This window comes from Panthera tigris, chromosome D1 (genome assembly GCF_018350195.1).
Source record: "Panthera tigris isolate Pti1 chromosome D1, P.tigris_Pti1_mat1.1, whole genome shotgun sequence".
NCBI classification, from domain to species: domain Eukaryota; kingdom Metazoa; phylum Chordata; class Mammalia; order Carnivora; family Felidae; genus Panthera; species Panthera tigris.
This window is the reverse complement of record NC_056669.1, coordinates 90,814,818-90,824,885: the sequence shown is the minus strand read 5'-3', so window position 1 is coordinate 90,824,885 and position 10,068 is coordinate 90,814,818. Positions and strand designations below refer to the sequence as shown.

The window sequence follows — 10,068 nt, the reverse complement described above, 5'->3', positions numbered from 1 at the left end:
AGTAATTTTTTGAGTATTTTCCCTAGCCAAGACTTTATATAAACAAATAATCAGCTATAAGATACTTAGGTCTCCTTTTAACTTTAAACTGTTTAAGTAATAATACACAAAGTATAGGAGAGTGAAAACTTTAGAGTAGTAATACTGATAAATAACTCTCTTTACTCCATAAATATGTGTTACACACACACTCTTTAAACTAAGTAAAACTAAGTGTTATGGGTCATAGTCTATGACAATGCAGCCTGATGTTTCAAATCAATGGAGGCATTCCAGGGTTATCTGCCAAATGTGGATCTTCATCAACCGATATAATTTTTGTTCAGATCCAACACTTCTGGGTGAATGTTTTTCTTTTTGAACTATATTAGCCATATAGGGACTGTGTGTTTGTCAGAATCTACTTCTAATTTCTGTTTGTTTGCTTCTTTTGTTTGCTCTCTGCTGATGTTCAAGGTATTTTTCACAGACCTGGGTGCTTTTCTGCCACCTGTAATTACTTCTGTTTGGGCATGATTCCCAAACACCCTGTTGTCTGAGATTTTCTAGCAGAGCTGCTTTAAAGTTTGACTTCTGTAGAAAGTGCAAGCTGAAATGACTTTCCTTTAGCCATTATTCACACATAGGGTGATTGAACATCGACATCAATCACATTTACCTATAGACAGCAAGATTCAGGATGATCTGGTTATGTCTTTCATCATCTTTCACAGAGAAGTTAAGTGTGGGGTTCATTTATTTTCAGGGATTTTCCATCTTCATTGATCAAAGTTCTGGTGGTTGCCCTTTCTTGCTTGTAGCACATAATTTTTCTTGGTCTTTCCATTATTTTTCCATCTGTCTAAGAGTTTCCAATGTAGACGAAGAAGGAAACTCAGAGGTTACACCAGAATGCTAGGTCTTCTTTGCTTTCATCTGACTTCTTTTGATTGAGTTCCATTTCTTCTATTTCTAGCATCTGGTGGTCTTTGTTCTTTAAAGATGATAGGACAGTAGTGATATCTGTGTATCAATATCTGGCAAAACCGGGTAACTTTTCTTCTTGTCTATTTTTATGCTATTTTTGAAGTCTCTTCTGAGCCACATGTTTCTATCTTGGGCACATTTGAGACAATATGCCTTTCCTGCCCAATTACTGAATACTTCTGCAATTCCTGAATCTTTTCTGAACTTCCTTTATTTATCAACCCACATTTTAATTGCTGAAGAATTGCCACCAACATCTTCCTGTATCCTTCAAAGTCAGCACTTGGGTTATACATGCAAAAGAGCTCCTTCAGATAGATGCTGTGCTGCAGGGTTTTTCTGTTGATCAGCTCTCCAGTGAAATTCACATTCAAGGTAAATTTTGTAGACCCTTCAGTCTTTCCAAATTCTTAATTTTTTCAGGGTTGTTAAAAGTTAAATTGAAATATTCAAGTTTCTTGAGTTTTCCAAAGGGATTATTTTGAAGGTAGATAATTTTTAAAACATGGCACCACTGGTCAAGATGATCTCTATTTCTTGATGCAAGGAGAGTTCCTCCACAGGGGAAAATTACACAGTCACTGCATTTGGAATTCTGGCTTTCTGTCTAGTGAAGATCTTCTGTAATTTGCCTCATGGCACCTTTCCCGTCTGTGGGCCTATGAAGCCTGATTGGGACCTCTAGGATTGTTGGTAATAATTTATACTTTAATATCTAAGAGTTCTTTTTGTGCCACATCTTTTGTGTTTGTGCTGTCTCAGTAGAGAAATAGAAACCACAGCAGTTTGTATTGTCAATCTTTTGTTTATTTGTTTGCTTTAATTTTAGCCATTTGGTGGGTGTGCAGTGGTATATCACTACAATTTTAATTTAAATTTCCTTTATGACTACTGATGCTGATCCCCTTTCCTATGTCATTGGAAATCTGAATGTCTTTTGTCCAGTGTCTGCTCAAATCTCTTAGCCACTGTTCTGTTACCTTTTTGTCCTATTGATTTCTAGGGGTTCTTTACCAATTCAGGACATAGCTCATTGGCAACTATATGCATGGCAAATGATTTTTCCTACTTTGTTGATTTAAGTATTTTATTGTGAAAATTTTCAAGCACTTAAGAGAAAATTGGCAAAGTGAACATAATGAACGTATGTCTATCATTATCCAATTTCAAGAATTATTACTCTACGGACAATCTAGTTTCATCTCTATCCCATCCACTTTCACACACAATTGAATTTTTCCAAGATATATATATTAGATATAGATATAGATAAAATATATATATATGTGTGTGTATATATATGTGTATATATATGTGTGCGTGTGTATCTATCTATATATATATCCTTTTTTTTTTTTTTTACTGCTAAAAATATAAGCTTCCATCTCTAAAAGATCAGAACTAACTTCCAAAATGTAACTAAAACATCCTTATTAGATAAAAAGGTATCTGAGGCACCTGAGTGGCTTAGTCAGTTGAGCATCTGACTTCAGCTCAGGTCATGATCTCATGGTCCATGTGCTCCAGCCCCATGTCAGGCTCTGTGCTGACAGCTCAGAGTCTAGAGCCTGCATCAGGTTCTGTGTCTCCCTCTCTCTGCCACCACCCCCACCCCCCACCGCTTGAGCTCTGTCTCTCTCTCTCAAAAATAAACATTAAAAAAAAAATTAAAAAAAGAGAAAAGGTATCAAGAGAAGTACAAGATTTTTTATACTGTCTGCTTTATTAATTTTTCCCATATGAACAGTGCTTTCTTACTCTTGTTTAATTATTTCCATACTCTAAGGAGTTAACATTTTCTTATAAAATTGTTTAAAAATCTTATAGTTTTTTCCCTTCATATTTAAATTTAAAATCAATCTGGGCTCTACTTTCATGTATTGTAGGGGTCAAGTTTGTTTATTTTTTCATGTGTTGCTACCTACACAGCATCTTGATTTTTTTCTTCTTAATACAGTGCTCTGGATTGCCACATTACTGTATATCAAATTTCTAAAAATGAGTGAGTCTATTTCTGAACTTTCTATTCTGGTCTGTGTATTTATCTAACCTAGTAGCCATATCACATTATCATAATTGTTAAACCTTTTAAAATAATTCCTGCTAACTATTAGACCAGATATTCCAAAGGTGTTCTTCTTAAAAGGTATCTTATCTATTCCTGAACCTTCATACATTTCAATGTGTATTTTATGAATCAGCTCATCAACTTTTACAAATGAAAAACTAAAGTGTTGGGAATTATTAAGATTGCATTTTGTTTATCAACAAATTCAGAAAGAAGTGAAATGTTTATACAAGTCAAACCTGCAACTCATGATCATGTATTATTTGGTATCTACCCATCTATCTTATTGAATTATTCTCAATATTTTTCCCCAACCAGAAGTCTTGTGCAATGTTTGTTAAATTAATTCCTACCTATGTGATATATTTTGGTGCTTTTATAACTGGTTTTATATAATATGATTTTTATCTGCTTCTTATTTATTATTATATGGAAATACTAGGTTTTTTTCACTACCTTCATGTTGTTCTACCTTGCCTAACTTATTTATAAATATGTTTATGCATATTCTATTGAAGATTTTCTACATATTCTTCATGTTCAGTCATATAATCTGTACACCTATTTTTTCCTTATTATTTTAACATATTTCTTTTTTCTTGGATCATGGATTATTGACAGGAGGGATTGTTTATTACTCTATTAAAAGCAGATGTAATGATTATGAGTTTCTCTTTTACAAAAACAGCTCAAACAGCTAATCTAACTTGATATCAAAGAGAAGCACCTAAAATTTTTTCTTTTTCCTTACTCAATTAAAAAACCCACAAATTTATATTATAAAATAGGTCTATTACCTTTTCTCTAATGGTGTTCACTTAATAGGTTTTCTGTACTGAGATATTAGGTATATAACCTTCTATCTTCTCATTGTCTGACTGTCTCTCTTCTACCTATCAACCATGCATTGTGTAAATGGTAGAATCAAAAATAAACATAGGAAATAGTCAACCTTCAGGAAGCACTTTCTACATAGTAGAAAATATGATCATCCCCAAAATGTTTATATATATAATATGTATAATACATATGCAATCTCACAGGATGACCTTTTTAAAAAAATCAGTGTAGTTGCCATCATACTCCAATTTTAAAAATAAATAAAACTAAATCTTTGGGAATTTAAGGAATGTAACCTTGGAAACCCACTAGTAAATAATGTATTTCACATAGAAAACATGATTTAGCGAGTTATCTAGTCTTTCTCAGCTTATATATGCAGTGCATGTTTACAGATGTTTAAAATATAGTAGAAAATTTTATCTAATATTTATTTTTAAGTGTAAAAGAATATGACTTTCCCCCCAAGACACAAAGAATCAAATCTGAACCTTTAGAATTTTTAAGAATAAAACAAAACAAAAAAATCCTGTTAATTATGTCTACCTTTTGAAGATGGAAACATTGACACAATGGCCTGTATATGCAAAAGGTCTTTTAAATCTAAGTTGTCAAATTTTTTTAGATTTTCATGTTGATGTAATTTATTGAGCAAAACAAACACCACAAGTGATGAAAACTATCATCTTTCCAACAAATACTTTTCTTTAAAAATAAGTTCTTAATTCACATAATGAAAACATTTATTTCAACATTTTACCTTAGCTTCTCCACTCCTGTCATAATCTTGTATGAGTGTGAATATAGAGAATTATAAATCTCCTATTATTGGATTCAGTCTTAGCTAAAATACAGAACCGGAAGTCAGAGACTACACAGCTTAATAAGGAAATTAATGTGGAAATAGTGGCTATTATCTAATACTCTTTCTTTGAGAAGACAAAGGATTCAACCAAGAAGCAGTGTGCAAACTGATCAATGTTTGGTTATTAATGTGTTTTCCCAATAGTTCACATGTGATTTGAACACTTTGTTTTTTACCCCCCTTTGGGCTTCAGAATTTTGTATCTAGAAAAAAATAAATAATTTAGATCAAGGACTAGGAAACTATATGGTCTAGGAACCCAATCTTGCCCACAAACTTAGAATGTTTTTTACATTCTTAAATTGTTTATTTTAAATGGCTATGTAAATATGTAAACATTTAAATGATATCCTTGATTTTGCTTCTTGGCCCATAAAACTTAAGACTAACTTGGACAAAATGTTTGCTAACACTAATCTAGATAATTCCTAAATTGTTTTCTTGATTAAGAGTTCTTTACCTCAAATAAAGATATATTTGATTCACTGTCAGACAAGGTTAAGTAAAACAAAACAAAACAAAACAAAACAAAACACCTAAGTGTTTTCAATTGGAAGACAGCTAAAAGAAGGAATAAAACTTTACAAAAGTGTGAGAAGGATTTGGATTTCCAGGTCAGTAAAGCTTCTGGTAGCATTCTGATTATCAGAAACCCAGTTATGGGCTGAGTAGTATCCCACCCAAATTCATACACTGAACCAGTACCTTAAAATGTGGCTGCATTGGAGGAAGGGCCTATGGATTTGTTTAAATTGAAATTAGGCCTTTAGGGTGGGTTCTACAATGATCTGACAGCTGTCCTTATTGGAAGAAATCTGGGCACAAAGAGAGAGAGATACCAGGGATGTGCATCCCAGAAGAAAGGCCCTGTGAGAACCCAGTGAGGTGGGCATTTGCAAGTCAAGGAGAGAGGCCTTGGGGGATAGGAACCTGACCAAACCTTGATCTTGGACTTCCAAGCCATCAGAACTGTGAGAAAATAAATTTCTTTTGTTTAAGACATCCTGTCTCGAGTACTTTGTTATGGCAACCCTAGCAAATTAATACAAGACATTCAAAAAACTACAGCCAATGATCTCTGGTCCTCTCAGAACAATTGTGTAATTTTCAAGAAGGGGAAAAAAAAAGAAGAAGATACCCAAATGCTTCCATCAAAACATAATGTTTATCATGTCCTGAAGTGCATACACCAGCAAATAACCATATTTGATTCTCTTCTATTTTTCTCTTATTCTGTGAGCACCTTTTACTAGTATAACCGAAGTTTGAATCTACTGCTAACAAAGTCTGAGTAATATAGTTTCTAGCACCTAAGATACTGATGCGTGCAAAAAAAAAAAAAAAAAAAAAAAAAGGAAGTTCAACAAACAAAAGGAAATTAATTACTATGGAGAACAAAGTAAGTAGAGGTGTCGTCTCCTATGGTCATCTGTACTGGGTCTAACTCCAATTAACTCTTGAACAATACAAGAACAATATTGTGCTTTCATCAAACATGATGTAGCTGTCTCTTACACTTAAACATGCTCACTTTCTCCCTGCAAAAGAAGCATAAAATGGACTAGTCACTATATTCATCTTTTTGATACATATTTATTTTAATTCACTTAATATTCCCTTTAGATATATTGAAATTAAATAAATATTTTCAAACTCCATTTTCGGTTAGGAAGTTTTAGATAGCAGACCAGTGCATCTTCATGGAACAACTAGAAAATTTACATAAAAATTACACAAATTATCTACTTGAGGGCAGTGGAAAGCTTCAGAGGCAACTAAAGGGCTTAAGGCACTAGAATGTGGAGAATCTCAGAAACTCAGAATCTCACAGGGGGTGAATAGACCACAGAATCTTCTACCCTTAAGGACACTTGCTGGTAATTCTGAGAATTGTAAAACCTGAAGAAACTTCCCAGGGAATTATGAGGACAGAGAAACCACAAGTACATGATAGGTTTTCAGCTTTGGACATTTATCAAATGTAAATACAATACTGAATTAGAGTTTAGGATCTATTGGGAAGAAGAACCCTGCCAGAGACATCAGACTGTTGGTTGGAAACCCTGCAGTGCCAGAGTATTACAAGGGTAAACTGAGTAAACTGAGCCTGATGTAGCATAGCTCTTGCTTGAATTGTCCACTACTACATTTTGCTAATGACCAGTAACGTAAATTCTTTTTAGAGGAAGTTAAATCATTTGTTATGATAGGAGAAGATAGGATTCAGTAGGCTGAGAGGGAAAGATTAGGGCCTCAAGTCCCTGGGTGGGGAAAAACACTGATTTCTGAATGATGCTGGGAGTGTCTGACTACAGCAAGCCCCTCAGGCATAAGATTCCTCTCAAGAATGTTAACAGACCCCACCTACTCCCCTCAGGAATTTGAAGAGAACTAAGTATGGCCATAGACCACCCCTCATACATTGTAAACCAGTCAGGAATGGACAACCCAGCACCTAGAGCTGTCAAGCCATTAAGAGTAGAATCTGAGAAGGAATAAGGGGGAAGTTAGGGGGAGGGCTGACCAGAACCTTATACAACAAGGACCCTTGCCTATAGTCCTCAGGCATTTACTTTCCAATGTCCCCTCTCTGTAAAGAGAGCTTCCCTACTAGTCTTCCTTTCTAATCTTATATTCTAATAAACTTTTGTCTTCTGCTCATTTTGTGCCCACCTCTTCATTTTTCGATGTGGCAAGACAACAAATCTCAGGTTTTGTGATAAAAAATCCTGGCAACACTGTTATACTTTTCATACTCAGTATCTAGGATTCCTTTAAAAATAATTATGTTTAAAAAACAAAACAAAACTAGAAACACCTTGATCAAAAGTCAAGAAAAAAAATCAAAATATAAGGGAAAATAGAAAGTGCCCTATAAATGGTACATATATTGAATGAACTGACAAGGACTTTAGACATTTATGATTGTTGTATTCAAGAAATGGAGAAAAACAGGGAGAAAGACGCTAATTGAAGAATCTCACAAGAGGACTGAAATCTATAGAATTAAACAGGAATGCAAGAAATTGAAAAGTACAACATTTGAACTCAGACATTTATCCGATGGGTGAGACAGAGCAGAATTTATTATAGGCTGCCACTGAGTCCACTTTATAGTCAACCAACAAATAAATTACTAAAGCCATTGACAGTTGCTCAAGCTAACACAGTGAATCCAGACTATCTGATAAGTTGTACCCACATTGATTAATTTGGTTCAATTCAATGTGATGTCTCTTATTCTTTGATTTAAAACCTTAAAATTTATTCAATCAATCCCTAAAAACATTCCCCAGGTCTCTCTTTCTCTCTCACTCTCTACCTCTGTATGTATGTATATATGTATGTATGTGCATGCACACACACACACACACACACACACACACACAATCTTTCAGTTCTTTCAGTGTTCATGCTATATTCATGGAATCCAGACTTTGTTCTTATCTGCATGGGGTATTCTGACTGCTGCTGTCTGACTCTAGTTATGTGTCTGGGTTTTGTTGTGGACCTTGTGGAGAACAGTATCCTCTTAAAAAGCCTTTTCCTCAGATGAAAACATTATAGTCTCTACAAACATAGAGGCTCAAAGGTATAATGAAAGGCTGCCCAGCTAGCAAGGGAGTCTCAATGTATTTGTGAGTTTATGATTTTTCATTCATCTTCATTCACTCAAATATCCCCATTACAATGTACTGAATTCCACTCTTTCTCATTGCATAGTCTTACTTTCACATATCATACTTAATGAAATTGTTAATTTAACTTATTTTCTAATTTAAGCAACAGAACTATTTGCTCACGGCTTACAGATAATGAACACTGTTTCTATATGATAAGCAGTTATTTTAGAGTAGTTCTATAAGTTTGCTGGGTCTCTAACGGGTATGGAGCCAAGATTTTTAAGCTCTAAAATTGTTATTTTGTATCTGCAATATCTTTAGTGAAGTTAGAGCAACCATTCAGTCTGTTGGCATTTGGTCTCATTTCTAGACTAATATTCTGTTGGATCAGCACCTTGGTCTCCCAAACATCATCTCAATAGGTATGCCATTCTAAGCAATTGTGTGTAATAAGTTCCTTTGTTTCCATTGCATAGAACTGACTACTAGTATGATATGTTCTCATTAATTACAAAACTAATCTTAGATTGCCATTATTAGGGATATATTTTCTAAAACTATTTCTAGTAGCAAATATAATATCAGTCTTTAATCAGTCAGGAAAACAGAAACAACTGTAAATTAAAGCAAATGCTTTCATAGAGTGAGCTAAAGACTTAAAAATACTTTGGAAAGTGTGACTGAGCAAAGGTTACTAAAACTGTTACTGAAGCTTAGGGAATTGGAAAACAGAAAACACAGGATATTGCCTTGTTTTAAACGTAAGGTAATTACTATGAATATTTAAAATAAATCAAGAAAGGGTAAATTAACAATGGATAAAATAGGAAATGAAAATTAAGCTTTGGCTCAAAGCTAACTAGCAGTAGTGACAAAAGCGTTTACCAAAACAATTGTTCAAACAACTAACTAAAGATGAAAAACCTTAAATGTCACCATGCAGTTATGGACAGAACAATGCTCTTAGACACCACCAAAGAACACCTTTAACATAGGATACAAGAATTTTAACTGCTTCTGGACAGCTGTGTACATCAGGAAACGTAATGATAACTTCAATCAGAGAGGTATACTTTCTTGGTCATCAGATATCCACAAAGACCTTCAGCTGAATTAATGAATCACCACCTGCTTTGATTAAAAGTCCTGCACTGATGCTTTATGCAGATATCTGTGATGTCAAAGAAAAATAATAAAAGAACATGAGGAAAAGAATAAAAAAATATATGTACCATAAGATAAAGATAAGGAGGGATCATAATGATAAAGAGAAATATTTTATAATGATAAAGGATCAATTTGCAAGAATATTTAACAATTTTAAATGTGTAAGCATCTAGTAACAAAGCTTCAAAGTGCACAGAGCAAAATTGAGGAAAAAAAAAAAAAAAAGAACCACAGCCGGCAATTTTAACATTTGCTTCCATTGGTTGACAGAGCGAATAGCAAGCACACCAAATGTCTGTAAGAATATACAACACTTGAAAAACCCTATCAAGTAACTTGAGATAACTTATACCTAAAAAGGGCCTAATAACTAATCTTTACAAGTGCATATGAACATTCAACAGGGAAGGTCATATTGTGAGCCATAAAACAAGTTTCAAAAAACTGAAATGCTTGAAATACACAAAGCATATTCTACAACTACAAGCTTGACAACAAAACCACAAAATATATATGAAAGCCAAAAACCAATATTCTTC

The 10,068-nt window shown here is 33.8% G+C and overlaps 1 pseudogene; it reads right to left on the bottom strand.

The window, feature by feature from the left end:
• Nucleotides 1-258: 258 nt before the first annotated feature.
• The window catches only part of LOC102973016, a 122,256-nt pseudogene continuing 112,446 nt past the window's right edge, over nucleotides 259-10,068 (bottom strand).